The 14,387-nt window shown below is 46.9% G+C and overlaps 1 protein-coding gene across 1 annotated transcript in view; it reads left to right on the top strand.

Annotated features, from left to right (window-relative positions):
- Nucleotides 1-454: 454 nt before the first annotated feature.
- The window catches only part of FRYL (FRY like transcription coactivator), a 317,468-nt gene continuing 303,535 nt past the window's right edge, over nucleotides 455-14,387 (top strand). Inside the window, exon 1 of the mRNA XM_044298955.1 lies at nucleotides 455-677. The gene's annotated coding sequence lies outside the window, so the exon portion shown is untranslated. The remainder of the gene's footprint in view (nucleotides 678-14,387) is intronic.

Here is a 14,387-nt window from a genome sequence, read left to right as displayed (position 1 = left end):
AGTGCTGGGAGGCTTCTGAAATGAATTGCATCAACATGTGTAAACCATGTCTGGAGTCTGCGCTTTATTGACAGCTCACCCAGCCAATCAGCAAAAGGGTGAGGTCGTTAAAGACAATCGTCTAAACCAATCATATCGTTGTAATATTATGTGGGCGGGATCAAGTATCCATCAACAAGCCAATGAAATCATTGCATCTCTCCTCGGAGAGGGCGTTCCCTCCCGTAAGAATTCAGCCAATCCCAACAGGTTTGCGAGACATCGCTTTGTGATTGACAGGCTCATGTCTGTCGACATGCTGAGCTTTGGACACGAAGGGGGCGGTGACAGTTGCCGAATTATATTGACGTGTTTGTCATCCAATGACAATACCTCTTTCCGTCTCTATGCCCACCTCCCGCGGCCTGCTGACCAATGAGCGTGTAGCGGAGGCTGGCGTGTAACTAAAGTCGGGGTATCGAGGGGGAAGAGAAAGAATAGAGAGGGAGGCTGAGAGTGGGGAAAGAAAGAATCTGGACGTTGCGGGAACGGATTGCAATTGGACTCGGATGGAAATCTTACCGATAACTGCACACGGTGTGAATCGGTGGCGGCAGCAGTTACAAGTCAGCGGACATATTGCTAATAGGACATCAGCGGGAGATCAGATCGGGAGCGCTGCTTTATTATCCGGCCCGGTGAGTGTACCCGGTGGGGGGGCACCATAGCCGTATATGTACGGGTGAATACATGTGTAGCAGGTCGCCCTAGCTGTGAGCCTATGTCATCAGCCGTGTCAGTCACGGCGCCTCTGTGCCCAAGAGCTTGCAATCTAATAGATGGTGCTGGGGCTGTTGTGTTAGTCTAGACAGTAAACACTTCTAATGCGTGTGATGTACAAGTAGCTACCTGTGTGAGCAGTGACATCACTGTGTGCAGCAGAGGAAGTGCCTCCTTGTGCAGGAGCCAGGGCTAATGTGGCCGGGGGCCGGGGCTAATGTGGCCGGTGGCCGGGGGCCGGGGCTAATGTGGCCGGCCGCTCGGGGGCCGGGGCTAATGTGGCCGGCCGCTCGGGGGCCGGGGCTAATGTGGCCGGCCGCTCGGGGGCCGGGGCTAATGTGGCCGGCTGCTCGGGGGCCGGGGCTAATCTGGACACTGGGCGAGAGGGATGTCTCCCCCATAAGGAGGGTTCTGGGTGCACACGTCCAAATGAGTCTTGGAAAATTGTAATCCAATAAAGTCCATCCATGTGTGAGGAGCCCATAACCTGTCTATTGTAGGGGCAGAACTTTGAGTTTGGTGTCCATCCAGTGGACGTGTGACCTCCGCTCCAGCTATCTCTATCGATCTCTCCATACATTTGCATTCTCTCCTCGGCCAAGCACATATAATGAATGCAGGGGGGGGGGGGGGGGGGGAGAAAGACCCCGACGTACATCTCTATCAGCACCTTATCTTGTGAGGACCAAAGGATCGGACAGTTGAAATCCAACATGACTGATCCTTATCTACCGGCGAGGCTTCATACACGTTAGATGGTCATCTGAACCCACCTCTGGGCGTCGTAGATCTAATGTGTATGGCCATCTTTAGGCCCTGTGCACACTTTCTGCAGGATCTTATGATATACCTCAGACAGAAGTCTCTGATGTACATCACTGCACAGGCTTGTAGGGGCATACACTGCCCATTAATTACAGGTGTAAACATACATACAGGTGTTACTCGGAAAATTTGAATATCGTGCAAAAGTCCATTTATTTCAGTAATGCAAATTAAAAGGAATTTAAGCTTAAATTTCGAATTTTGTGAAAAAAGGTTCAATATTCTAGGCTCAAAGTGTCACACTCTAGTCAGCTAAGTAATCCATACCCCCTGAGCAAAGGGGACCTGAGATTGTGACTTTGGAGTTTTTATAACCTGTAAGCCATAATCATCCAAATTATAACAAATAAAGGCTTGAAATATCTCGCTTTGCCTGTAATGAGTCTCATATGTTAGTTTCACCTTTTAAGTTGCATTACTGAAATAAATGAACTCTGCACGATATTAAATATTTTCGAGTTTACCTGTATACCACACGGTATTTTTTTTTTTGCCATGCCCAATTGTATAGGAAAGCCCAGTCTGCACCCCCCTTTTTTTTTTTTTTTTTTTTTTTTTTTTTTTTATACAGTAGAAAAAAAATGTATACAAGTCTGGTGAAGGCCAAAAGGGCAATCTATTGGCCTCTGTGGGGTGAGCCTATGGATATCTTTGATGTCTACATTGGGCGGTGTTCCGGGGTAAAGTGAGGGGCGCAGGGCCTTATTTGGCCTGTCTGGGAGCGTGCATCATACTGTAGTTATGTCTCGGTATCTGTGTCACATACATCACCTATTAAACATTATCTGCTTTGTGGTCTACAGAGACCATGACTGATCACATTGTCTTCCTGGTTTCCATTTAGTGACTCAGTAATGTCAGGTTGACCTTTGGGTCATCGTTTGTGGTGAGGTCTAGTTGTTTAGCAAACTTTTGTTAGTTGTATGTTTATAGCTGGTGAGTGGGCTTCTGAGGGCCTTACACAGGCGGGTGGTTGGGTCAATTATTGGGGCCAAACGTTTACTGGAAGCACAGGATATGTAAAGTGAATGGGACGACCAAATAATCGGAATAATGATCATTCCTCTCCCTTTCAGTTTGCATAGGGCCATGTGAAATGCCATTTAAACCAGCGCTGATCGACTTCTCTTCTCTCGTAGATCCGTGCTCGTTAATGGCCCGTGTAACTAGACCCTTAAAGGCCTTTTACACGGGCGAGAATTGAAAAGATACCGTTCATAGTAACGCTTGATATTGGTTATCTGGCGGTGTAAGGCCCCTTTCACACAGGCGTTGCGGATTGGGGCCGGATGCGTTCAGGGAAAATGGTACGATTTTGACACTAAAACAAGTCAGTTTTCACTGCGATTTCTTTCCATGTTTGCGTTCCGCACGGCTGCAAAACATTGTAATGCGTGTTTGGTACCCAGACCCGAACCCGGACTTCTTCACAGAAGTTCGGGTTTGGTGTTGTGTAGATTTTATTATTTTCCCTTATAACATGGTTATAAGGGAAAATAATAGCAGTCTTAATACAGAATGCATAGTACAATAGCGCTGGAGGGGTTAAAACAAAATTTAAAAAATAATTTAACTCGCTTTAATCCACTTGTTTGCGCAGCCGGCATCTCTTCTGACTTCTTCTTTGAGGAATAGGACCTTTGATGACGTTACTGCGCGCATCACATGGTCCGTCACATGATCTTTTACCATGGTGATGGATCATGTGGCGGACCATGTGATGAGCGCAGTGACGTCATCAAAGGTCCTTTTCCTGTGCACAGCTAAGAAGAAGACAGAAGAGAAGCCAGGCTGCCCTATTGTACTATGCATTCTGTATTAAGAATGCTATTATTTTTCCCTTATAACCATGTTAGAAGGGAAAATAATAATGATCGAGTCCCCATCCCGATCGTCTCCTAGCAACCGTGCGTGAAAATCGCACCGCATCCGCACTTGCTTACGGATGTTTGTGAATTTCACGCAGCCCCATTTACTTCTATGGGGCCTGCGTTGCGTGAAACATGCAGAATATAGAACATGCTGCGATTTTCACGCAACACACAAGTGATGCGTGAAAATCACCGCTCGTGTGCACAGCCCCATAGAAATTAATGGGTCCGGATTCAGTGCGGGTGCAATGCGTTCACGTCGCGCATTGCACCCGCACGGAAAACTCGCTCGTGTAAAAGAGGCCTAAATGTACCGCCGATTACCCGATGAACGAGTGAAACGCAGCACAAAAATCCTGGTTACCCCACATAAGTCTGTGTGTGGAAGAACGATTGCATTAGTGATCGCTCCTCCTCATACTCTGGAGGAGCTGAAGGAGATCAGTGCACCACCAGATCATTGCTAGCAAGCGAGTTAGCGATAATCTTTTCAATTCTCTGCCTGTGTAAAGGGCTCTGATTTATCATGCCTTCACTTCAATGCAGCTCTACCGAAACTGATTTCAAATATTCCCATCATGATAAATTCCCCTGCCCCCCCATTAGCTGGACTTGGAGTTGGACTCCAAGATGGCGCACGGCTCGGGATGTGTAAAAGCTCAAGTTCTTGCGAATCTCTCGAGAACTTGAGCTCCTTCCCCCTGGCTAAGAGCGGGGCGCTCTGATTGGATGTGCTCGCAGGAACCGCGCCCAGGACAAATTCAAGTCCCCGCCTAGTTGAACCGAATCGCCTCATTATCATATGAGGCGCCAAAACAAACGTGGACCATAGCGGACGAAAGGGGGGGGTCCTTTTAAAAAAAAAAAAAAAAAAAAAAAAAAAAAAACGGAAAGACATCCGACAATTTTTTTTGCGGACCCATTGACTTGAATGGAGCCACGGATCGTTATTTGTGGGCATGTTTGAATGGAAATACGGAAGCGTACCTTCCCTTTTTTTTTTTTTTTGCAGTTCCATTGAAATGAATGGTTCCGTATATGGAACGTAAAAAACCGAACGTAAACGGGAAAAAGAAACGTTCATGTGCAGGAGGCCATAGACATAGCAACATCCTTAGGATAGGTCCTCAATATTAAAAGCCTGGAGAACCCCTTAATATTGTCGTGGGTGGCAGGGGCTGAAGAGGCCTCACACAGGCTGCGCTGGTATAGCACTGCACAAGAGCTGAAGGATCTGTCATGAAGTCACTGTCATGCGATTATTGCAGGAGGTGGTGGGGAAGGACCTGTGATGACTTCATGTGGCATGAGTGGACAGCGCTTTGTGTGGAGGAGAATACATTGGAGAAGTGATGGATTCAGTGTGAGAGCCATGGAAATGCTGGGAGTTGCAGTTCTCTCCTCTTATACCTCCCCTCTGTAATGTCCTCTGATATCACATAATAACAGTCCCATGCTAGGAGTTGTATTTCTCTTATACCTCCTCTCTGTAATGTCCTCTGATAGCATATGGACATGCTGGGAGTAGTAGTTCTCTCATCTTATACCACTTTCCTGTAATGTCAAATAGCATTTCTTTTGGAGGCAGTGAGGAAAGGAATTAAATATTGCAAGAAGTCACCAAGTTTGCTGAATTAGGGCTCTTGCGCACGAACGTGTGCTGCCCGTATTGCGGTTTGCAATGCACGGGCACCGACCGTGGGCCAGCCGCATGCGGATTGCGACTCCATTTACTTAAATGGGGTCCGCAATCCGTCTGTTCCGCAAAAAGATAGGACAAGTTCTGTCTTTTTGCAGAACGGAAGGACGGAAAGGAACCCCACAAAAGCACTCCGTAGTGGTTCTGTTCCGCACCGCATCTCCGGATTTGCGTACTCATTCAAGTGAATGGGTCCGCATCCGTGATGCGGAATGCACACGGCCAGTTTCCCATGTATTGCGGACCCACCGTATGCGACTGGACAAGACTAGGACAGGTTATATATTTTTTGCGGACCACAGAACGGAGCAACACATGCGGACAGCACACGGAGTGCTGTCCTCCTCTTTTGCGGCCCCATTGAAGTGAATGGGTCAAAACTGTGGCTCGGATGCGGACCAAAACAACGGTCGTGTGCATGAGGCCTTAAACAAACATTTATCTTGTAGAATTTGGCTGATGCTGTTATAAAGATTATGGTTTCCATTCTCTGGTTGATCTGGGGAGATTGGAGAGTTGAGTTCTACTGTGGTGTTTTTTGTAAAAAAAATAAAAATAAATTAAGTTTTTTTAAATAACTTTTTATCGACGGCGGATAATCCTTTTATATCCACTTGGATTCCCTCCAGAGCATGTAGGTTTTGTTAGGGTAGTATCTCGCAGTACAGACGTGTGGTCGTTTGAGCCGCGGCGGGCTCAAGTGAAACTAATCAGGACGGCACTGTGTAGTTGGTCTGCATTGTTAATGGCCTTAATACTGTGTGGCCACTAACAATACAAGTAAACAGTGTGGTCATATTTGGAGTAATCAGAGCCTGTACTCGACTGCAGCATGGGCTGCATTGCAACCTCAACACGACCCCGCCGCGTTGTCTACCTTTACATCCCATTCACATGTATAAAAAGTGCGCTGCTGATCGGCTGCATGTCAGGGGAGATTTATCCGAACTGGTTTACAGGAAAACTGGCTTGTTGCCCATAGCAACCAATCAGATTCCACCTTTCATTTTCCAAAGGAGCTCTGAAAAATTCAAGGTGGAATTTTATTGGTTGCTATGGGCAACTAAGCCAGTTTTCCTGTAAACCAGTTTGGATAAATCTAGCCCATTGTGTCCTGGGGAAGTTGTAACATCTGTGGCCATATCTGAATGCCATTAGTTTGTTGCTTCTCCATCAGACTGTGCAGACACCTGCTGCTTATACTTGCGTACATTGTAGACTGCAGTTACCCTCCATATCAGGACGGCTGCTGTGTTCCTACCCTGTGAAGGTTACCAGATGCTGGCCTGTTCGGACACCTGTCTTACGTAGACCCCCCCCCCCGTGATTTTTAGGATTGCCTCAGCACCTAATGCGGGTGACGGTCGGTGTGGCGACAACCCATATGTTTGCTACAGCAGCATACAGCGAGGCGTAATATGACATGGCTGCCTGATTTATTTCCCTTCTGATGTTTCTTGTAATAATAAAAAGGTCTTCAGAGGAGTAATGAATGGCGCGTAAATAAGACATCTTCTGATCGCCATCTTGTAGTATCAAGTCACCTCATGGTGGAAATGCTCTTTGAAGGGGCTCTCTAGTGCTTGCTAATACGCTTTAATAACAACTTCCCCATATATATATATATAATTTATTCAATCTCCCCTCGTTGTTGGTGAGGTGCAGCCATGGAGGTAGTTTTGGCAGAAGTGAAGAGATTTTCGGATACGTTTTTCAGAAAAAAGAAAAATTCTGGTTTGCACCCCTGCTTTATCTTGGACTCCACTGGTGTCTAGAAGAATGGACTCCTCCGTGGTGTGGAGTTTGGTCCCACTGGTATTTCCATTTTACTTTCTAAGCTCTCCTGCATATGGGATGGACGGTAGACGATACATTGCTTGCACTCCTCTTTCAGAGGAAACAACAGGCCTAAAGCCTCATTCACACTTGCATGCTCAAATCCGTGTGAAGGTGGTCAGTGATGCATCCTTTAAGCTGTCCGTGAAGGATCTGTGTTGGGTCCGTGTGTCCGTTTTTTTTGCTGTCTGCGTGTCATCGGTATTTCACTGACACTGAACAGCTGAAAAATAATTTTCCAAGCATCTCTTTCTAATGATCTGTGAAACACGGATGGCAACTGTGTTGCATCTGTGGCTTTCACGGACCCATAGACTATAATGGGCGTGATGGATCAGTGAATACGGACAAAATAGAGCATGCTTCCTTGCTTAAAAAACGGATCCACGGACCGTGCTAAAACACTGATGTCTGAATACACACATTTAAAATGAATGGGGACGCATACTATCTGTGTAGCACACGTCTGCGAAACACTGACGTGTGAATGAGGCTTAATTATTTTCGTGCTCGTACCCCACTGATCATTGCTCTGTCATTTCTCTGTGACAATAGTAAGAGAGATACCACCGCACACTCGGGTTATCATGCAAATAAAATTATAATAATAAGTAATTGCGGAAGAATGCCTATTTTGTGACTCTGAGTCTTGACGCTTCTGTCACTTCGGACCATGGTCACATAAGTCGCTAATTAAAAAAGGAACATAAATTCATTAGTCGGAGGTAAAGGGTTGTTATATTATATAAAGAGATAGTCGTATGGCTAATTATAGCTGAGACCAATGTATAAATAAGATATTGGACGATATAGGTCAAAGCCTATAGAAATGTGTCAATGAGTGGCGAAATGTTGAAATAAGGGCGATAATGTGCAACCAAAGCTGGCGAAAGCAGAAATTGCTGGGGTGTATGGTTTGCTAATGATATCCAGATGGATGTCTCGAGAAAATGTAAATCAAAATGTATGTATGATGTATAGTACGTGTCCCCAAAGGGAATGGGCAAGCCAAGGATAAAGCAATAGAGAAAATGGAGTCATCTTATTATAGGGAAGTAGTATGTTGTCATGTAGCACAGTTGTTATGTAACAGATAGCACAGAGGAGCTTACCAAGAGTAGGGTACAGGATATCAAGAGGACCCCCGTGGTACAGCGTGAACACACTGTGGGGGAAGACTACGGGCCAGTGTGGATAAGAGCGCCGGAGACGGCGCCTAAGTAGGTACGATGCGCCTGCGTCACACGACATCTAGCGAGACTTCAGGCTTGTAATGGAACGGATTGGGCGTGAGGCTAGGTGGGGACTCGCTGAGACTGGCGCGGCCATGTTGGGTTTGGGAAAGGATAGGGGAAAAGGTGGAAATTGCTGTAGTGATGTAGTGATAGTGTGAAACTGGTGGGCGGTATGTGAGTGTAAGAAAAGAGGAGGATGAAAGAATGAAAAAGGGGACATGTTGGCAAATGTGTGGGAGGCAGGAAAAGGGGGGGGGGGGGAGAAAAGGAAGGGAAACAGAAAAAAAGAGAAAAAGGAAAAAGGGGGGTTGGAGTGAGAAAGAAGAAGGGGGAACAGTGTTGAAGGCTGTCTGTGAAAAAAAATTCTGGGTGAAGGACTAAGTGAGAAAACATACTACTGTGCTACATGACAACATACTACTGTGCTAATCTGTGCTACATGACAACATACTACTGTGCTAATCTGTGCTACATGACAACATACTACTGTGCTAATCTGTGCTACATGACAACATACTACTTCCCTATAATAAGATGACTCCATTTTCTCTATTGCTTTATCCTTGGCTTGCCCATACACTTTGGGGACACGTACTACACATTTTGATTTACATTTTTGGGACATCTATCTTGATATACTTTCATATCATTAGCACACCGTACACCCCAGCAAGTTCTGCTTCCCCAGCTTTGGTTGCACATTATCGCCCTTATTTCAACAGCCACTCATTGACACATATCTATAGGCTTTGACCTATATCTTCCTATATCTTATTTATACATTGGTCTCAGCTATAATTAGCCATATGACTATCTCTTTATATAACATAACCCTTTACCTCCGACGAATGACTTTATGTTCATTTTTCATTAGTGACTTGTATGACCAAGGTCCGAAATGTCAAGACTTGGAGTCACAAAATAGGCATTCTTCCGCAATTACTTATGTATTTATTAGAGGATATGTCACAGTAAAAATTTTATTTGCACGATAAGGCCTCATGCACACGACCATTGTGTGCATCCGTGGCCGTTGTGCCGTTTTCCGTTTTTTTCGTGGACCCATTGACTTTCAATGGGTCCATGGAAAAATCGGAAAATGCACCGTTTTGCAGCCGAGACCGTGATCCGTGTTTCCTGTCCGTCAAAAAAATATGACCTGTCCTATTTTTTTGACGGACAACGGTTCACGGACCCATTCAAGTCAATGGGTCCGTGAAAGAACACGGATGCACACAAGATTGGCATCCGTGTCCGTGAGCCGTGGCCGTAGGTTACTTTCATACAGACGGATCCGAAGATCCGTCTGCATAAAAGCTTTTTCAGAGGTGAGTTTTCACTTCGTGAAAACTCAGATCCGACAGTATATTCTAACACAGAGGCGTTCCCATGGTGATGGGGACGCTTCAGGTTAGAATATACGGAAAAACTGTGTACATGACTGCCCCCTGCTGCCTGGCAGGTGCTGCCAGGCAGCAGGGGCAGACCCCCCCCCCCCCTGTAGTTAACTCTTTGGTGGCCAGTGGGCCCCCCTCCCTCCCCTGTAGTTAACTTGTTGGTAGCCAGTGGGGCCCCCCTCCCTCCCCTGTAGTTAACTTGTTGGTAGCCAGTGGGGCCCCCCTCCCTCCCCTGTAGTTAACTTGCTGGTAGCCAGCCCCCCCTCCCTCCCCTGTAGTTAACTCATTGGTGTCCAGTGGGCCCCCCATCCCTCCGCTGTAGATAACTCGTTGGTTGCCAGTGGGCCCTCTCCCCTCCCTCCCCCTCCTAATTAAAATCGCCCCCCCTATCATTGGTGGCAGTGGTGAGTACCGATCGGAGTCCCAGTGTAATCGCTGGGGCTCCGATCGGTAACCATGGCAACCGGGACGCTACTGCAGTCCCGGATGCCATGGTAGCTTAGCAATTTGTAGAAGCTTCATACTTACCTGCGAGGAGCGATGTCTGTGACCGGCCGGGAACTCCTCCTACTGGTAAGTGACAGGTCTGTGCTATAGGCCAGTGTTTCCCAACCAGCGTGCCTCCAGCTGTTGCAAAACTACAACTCCCAGCATGCCTTGACAGCCTTTGGCTGGAGGCACACTGGTTGGGAAACACTGCTATAGGCAATGCGCCGCACAGACCTTTCACTTACCAGTAGGAGGAGCTCCCGGCCGGTCAGACATCGCAGCTCTTAAGGTAAGTATGAAGCTTCTACAAATTGCTAAGCAACCATGGCGATTACACTGGGACTACGATCGGTACTCTCCACTGCCACCAATGATAGGGGGCGATTTTAATTAGGAGGGGGAGGAGGGGAGAGGGGCCCACTGGCCACCAACGAGTTAACTACAGGGGAGGGAGGGGGGGCCCACTGGGACACCAATGAGTTAACTACAGGGGAGGGGATGGGAGGGAGGGGGGGCCACTGGACACCAATGAGTTAACTACAGGGGAGGGAGGAGGGGGGGGGCCCACTGGACACCAATGAGTTAACTACAGGGGAGGGAGGGGGGGCCCACTGGACACCAATGAGTTAACTACAGGGGAGGGAGGAGGGGGCGGTTGCACTGGCCACCAATGGGTTAAACTACCAGGGGAGGGAGGAGGGGGGGCCCACTGGACACCAATGAGTTAACTACAGGGGAGGGAGGAGGGGCCCACTGGACACCAATGAGTTAACTACAGGGGAGGGAGGAGGGGGCGGCTGCACTGGCCACCAATGAGTTAACTACAGGGGAGGGAGGGGGGGCGGCCGCACTGGCCACCAATGAGTTAAAAACAGGGGGGGGGGGGGGGTCTGCCCCCTGCTGCCTGGCAGCACCTGCCAGGCAGCAGGGGGCAGTCATGTACACAGTTTTTCAGTATATTCTAACCTGAAGCGTCCCCATCACCATGGGAACGCCTCTGTGTTAGAATATACTGTCGGATCTGAGTTTCACGATGTAGCTCATATCCGACAGTATATTCTAACATAGAGGCGTTCCCATGGTGATGGGGACGCTTCAAGTTAAAATATACCATCGGATTGGAGAAAACTCCAATCCGATGGTGTATAAAAGAACTCCAGACTTTACATTGAAAGTCAATGGGGACGGATCCGTTTGAAATGGCACCATATTGTGTCAACGTCAAACGGATCCGTCCCCATTGACTTGCATTGTAATTCAGGACGGATCTGTTAGGCTCCGCACGGCCAGGCGGACACCAAAACGACTTTTTTTTCATGTCCGTGGATCCTCCAAAAATCAAGGAAGACCCACGGACGAAAAAACTGTCACGGATCACGGACCTACGGACCCCGTTTTTGCGGACCGTGAAAAAAAACTGTCGTGTGCATGAGGCCTAACCCTGAGTGTGCGGTGGTATCTATTTTACTATTGTTTACCGGGATTACATCCACTCCACTGAAGCACCTCAGATTGGGTTGCACTTGTTGTCCAATCAATTTCCATTTCTCTGTGACATTCACAATAAAGTCCGCTGCCAAAATGTGTCCTTTCGTTTCCTCTGATACGTATAAAAACACGCGCTTGGGGCCCCTTATTTTGGTAAGATCACTGGCTGTTGCACCCTATGACTACTAGTTAGGTGCTCATTTGCTTTCAGTAGCTGTTGGCCAAGCAGGACCGCTGTTCTTCCCCCATACACATGCTCTTCTGGTGGAAATCAACCAGTTTGACCTTATTCCAATGTATATAGGCACCTATACTGATGCTCCTGTTTGCACGTTCTATTCTTGAGGCTCAGGTTTCTCAGGGACATGTCAGAAGTTAAGACAAATGGTGGTGTCCGCCTTATAGGCAGTCCTCGCTGATCTCCGATACCAAAGCAGCAGCGGTGGCATTGTTCACTACCACATGGCATGTCTGCACAAGCCGGCCTTTAGGCTGGGCCTGCCCGTAACTCTTCATAGACATACTCCGTCCATAGTGCTGCCTTTGTAGACCACAGCTGAACAATGCTCCTTTGGAGACTGCAGTATTATATCTTCTGGGTTATTTGAGCGCTGTGTACTAAACACCAGTGAGATGAGTAGTATTTCTACCAGAAATTGTAATATTACGCTGCCTGATGTGAACCACGAGGAAGGTCGGATTGTGCAGTAAGAATGCTAGCTGTTTGCTGAAGGCTTTGTATATTTGCAGTGCACATCATTGGATCCCACTCGGAAATAAAGGGCGCTTTCCCAATAATAACCCCCAGTTGAGGCATTGTACCATCTACTGTATTCCGCAGTATGTTCAGGGTGTACACCTGGTATACTTGTTATTGCCATTATCCGACAGCATAGAAAAAGCAGCCTGTTTATATAGCAGAAGTATGCCGCCTCATGCAGAGCTGCGCTCGGTGACATCTGTACTCTGTCAGAACACAGAAATGTTATATAGTGAGACACAAGTCACACTGACATTTATCGCTTGTGCTGAAGAATCCCTGAGCGCAGGGCAGGTGAGGAATCAATAAAATCGCTAAGCGCTTTGCAGGTCTGGAAATTCGTAGGCAAAAAAAAATAAATACAAAAATGCACCAAGCCGACCTATCCCAACTATGGTGGCAATTCCCAAATATTTTATTATGAGAACTGCTCCAATTGCAGGCAATGATTAAAGGGTTAAAACCTTGCAGGACTACAGTGAATTAGAAATTCCCTCCATCTTTCCTTTAGGAGCCATCCGCAGAGTGCAGGCTGTCGTTTACTGGATTCTGTTAGCTAAGGCTACTTTCACACTAGCGTTTTTGCTGGATCCGGCAGGGAACAGCAAAAACGCTTCTGTTCTGATAATACAACCGTCTGCATCCATTATGAACGGATCCGGTTGTATTATCTGTCTTGGCTATGTTAAAGATCCATCATGAACACCATTGAAATTCCTTGGGGGACGGATCAGTTTTCTCTTGTGTCAGAGAAAACGGATCTGTCTTGACTTACATTGTGCGTCAGGACGGCTCCGTCTTGCGCCGCACCACATGGCGGACAGAAAAACGCTGCTTGCAGCGTTATTCTGTCCGCGATGGGGACGCAACCAAACGGAATGCATTTTGGTACATTCCGTTTTGTTCAGTTCAGTTTTGTCCCGTTTGACAATGAATGGGGATGCCATCTGTGTTTAGTCCATTTATCACTGACTGTTTGCTAGAAAACTCTAAATTCTAGAACTTACTGAGGACCAAATTAATGATTGCCAGAGGGGGAAGGAGACTCACTTGGAACCTATTTGGGGACTATATTTACTGCCACCAGAGGGGAACGGAGACTGGTGGTGACGTTAAGCAGGGGGAAGTCAGACCTATGGAGTACATGCAAGTGGTTTTGGGAGTTGTAGACCTTAAACAAGAACATGAGTCATGTTTCACTGTGCAGCAGCCCACCCACATTAGCAGTGGTGCACGGAATGGAAAGAAAATGACTAAGAATTTTATTGTGGGGCTGAAAATGCTGCAAAGTAGCTTAAAATAGAGAATTATAATGGTATACGACTTATTATATGAAGTTGATTTTTATATATTTTTTGGGATAACCTCCAGAGTAAAATCTCATAGCAGCAATAATCATCACTTTAAACCGATCACTTCAGGTCATTTACCCTCATTGATTATATTGTAGCACAGCATGGTGTTTCAGGTGTTTAATGCACCCTAAGGACTCCTGGGGTCGTGTCCTACTGCCTACAGGTGACGCAATGGGCTGACATCTGACCTTATGGTGTCCATGGGCAGGGGTCATGCACATAGCAAAGCTGTGTGGTGCCTCCATGACGGGTGCTATACCCTGGAGCAGGGATCCAGAAGTGCTGCGTGTCCTGGAACCTGGAGGACGACATGCTTTACATCCTGCTCTGTTTTGCTCTGTAGTCTTTATATTTAATGGATATGTGTAATAAATGTGTTGCCCCTTATTGCACCCCACCCTTTTAGCGGGCTAAATGCACACGATCAGGATTGTATTCGAAATTGCATACGGAAAATCCGCACCATAGATCGTGCACATTGTATTCTATGAGAATTTGAACTTCTCGTGTACACAATGCAGATTTTTTCCGTCCAGATTTTGACCTGTGGTGCGGATTTCAAAATCTGCAGTATCTCAATTTATTTTATTTTTCCTGACCGGATTTTCTCCATTCACCTCGATGGGGAGAGTAAAATCCACACGAATTGATGCAGATTGTCCGCACGGATTTC

This window comes from Bufo gargarizans, chromosome 1, assembly GCF_014858855.1.
Source record: "Bufo gargarizans isolate SCDJY-AF-19 chromosome 1, ASM1485885v1, whole genome shotgun sequence".
In the NCBI taxonomy this organism is placed as follows: Eukaryota; Metazoa; Chordata; class Amphibia; order Anura; family Bufonidae; genus Bufo; species Bufo gargarizans.
Note: the sequence above shows the minus strand (reverse complement) of the source record. Positions and strands in the feature narration are given on the sequence as shown.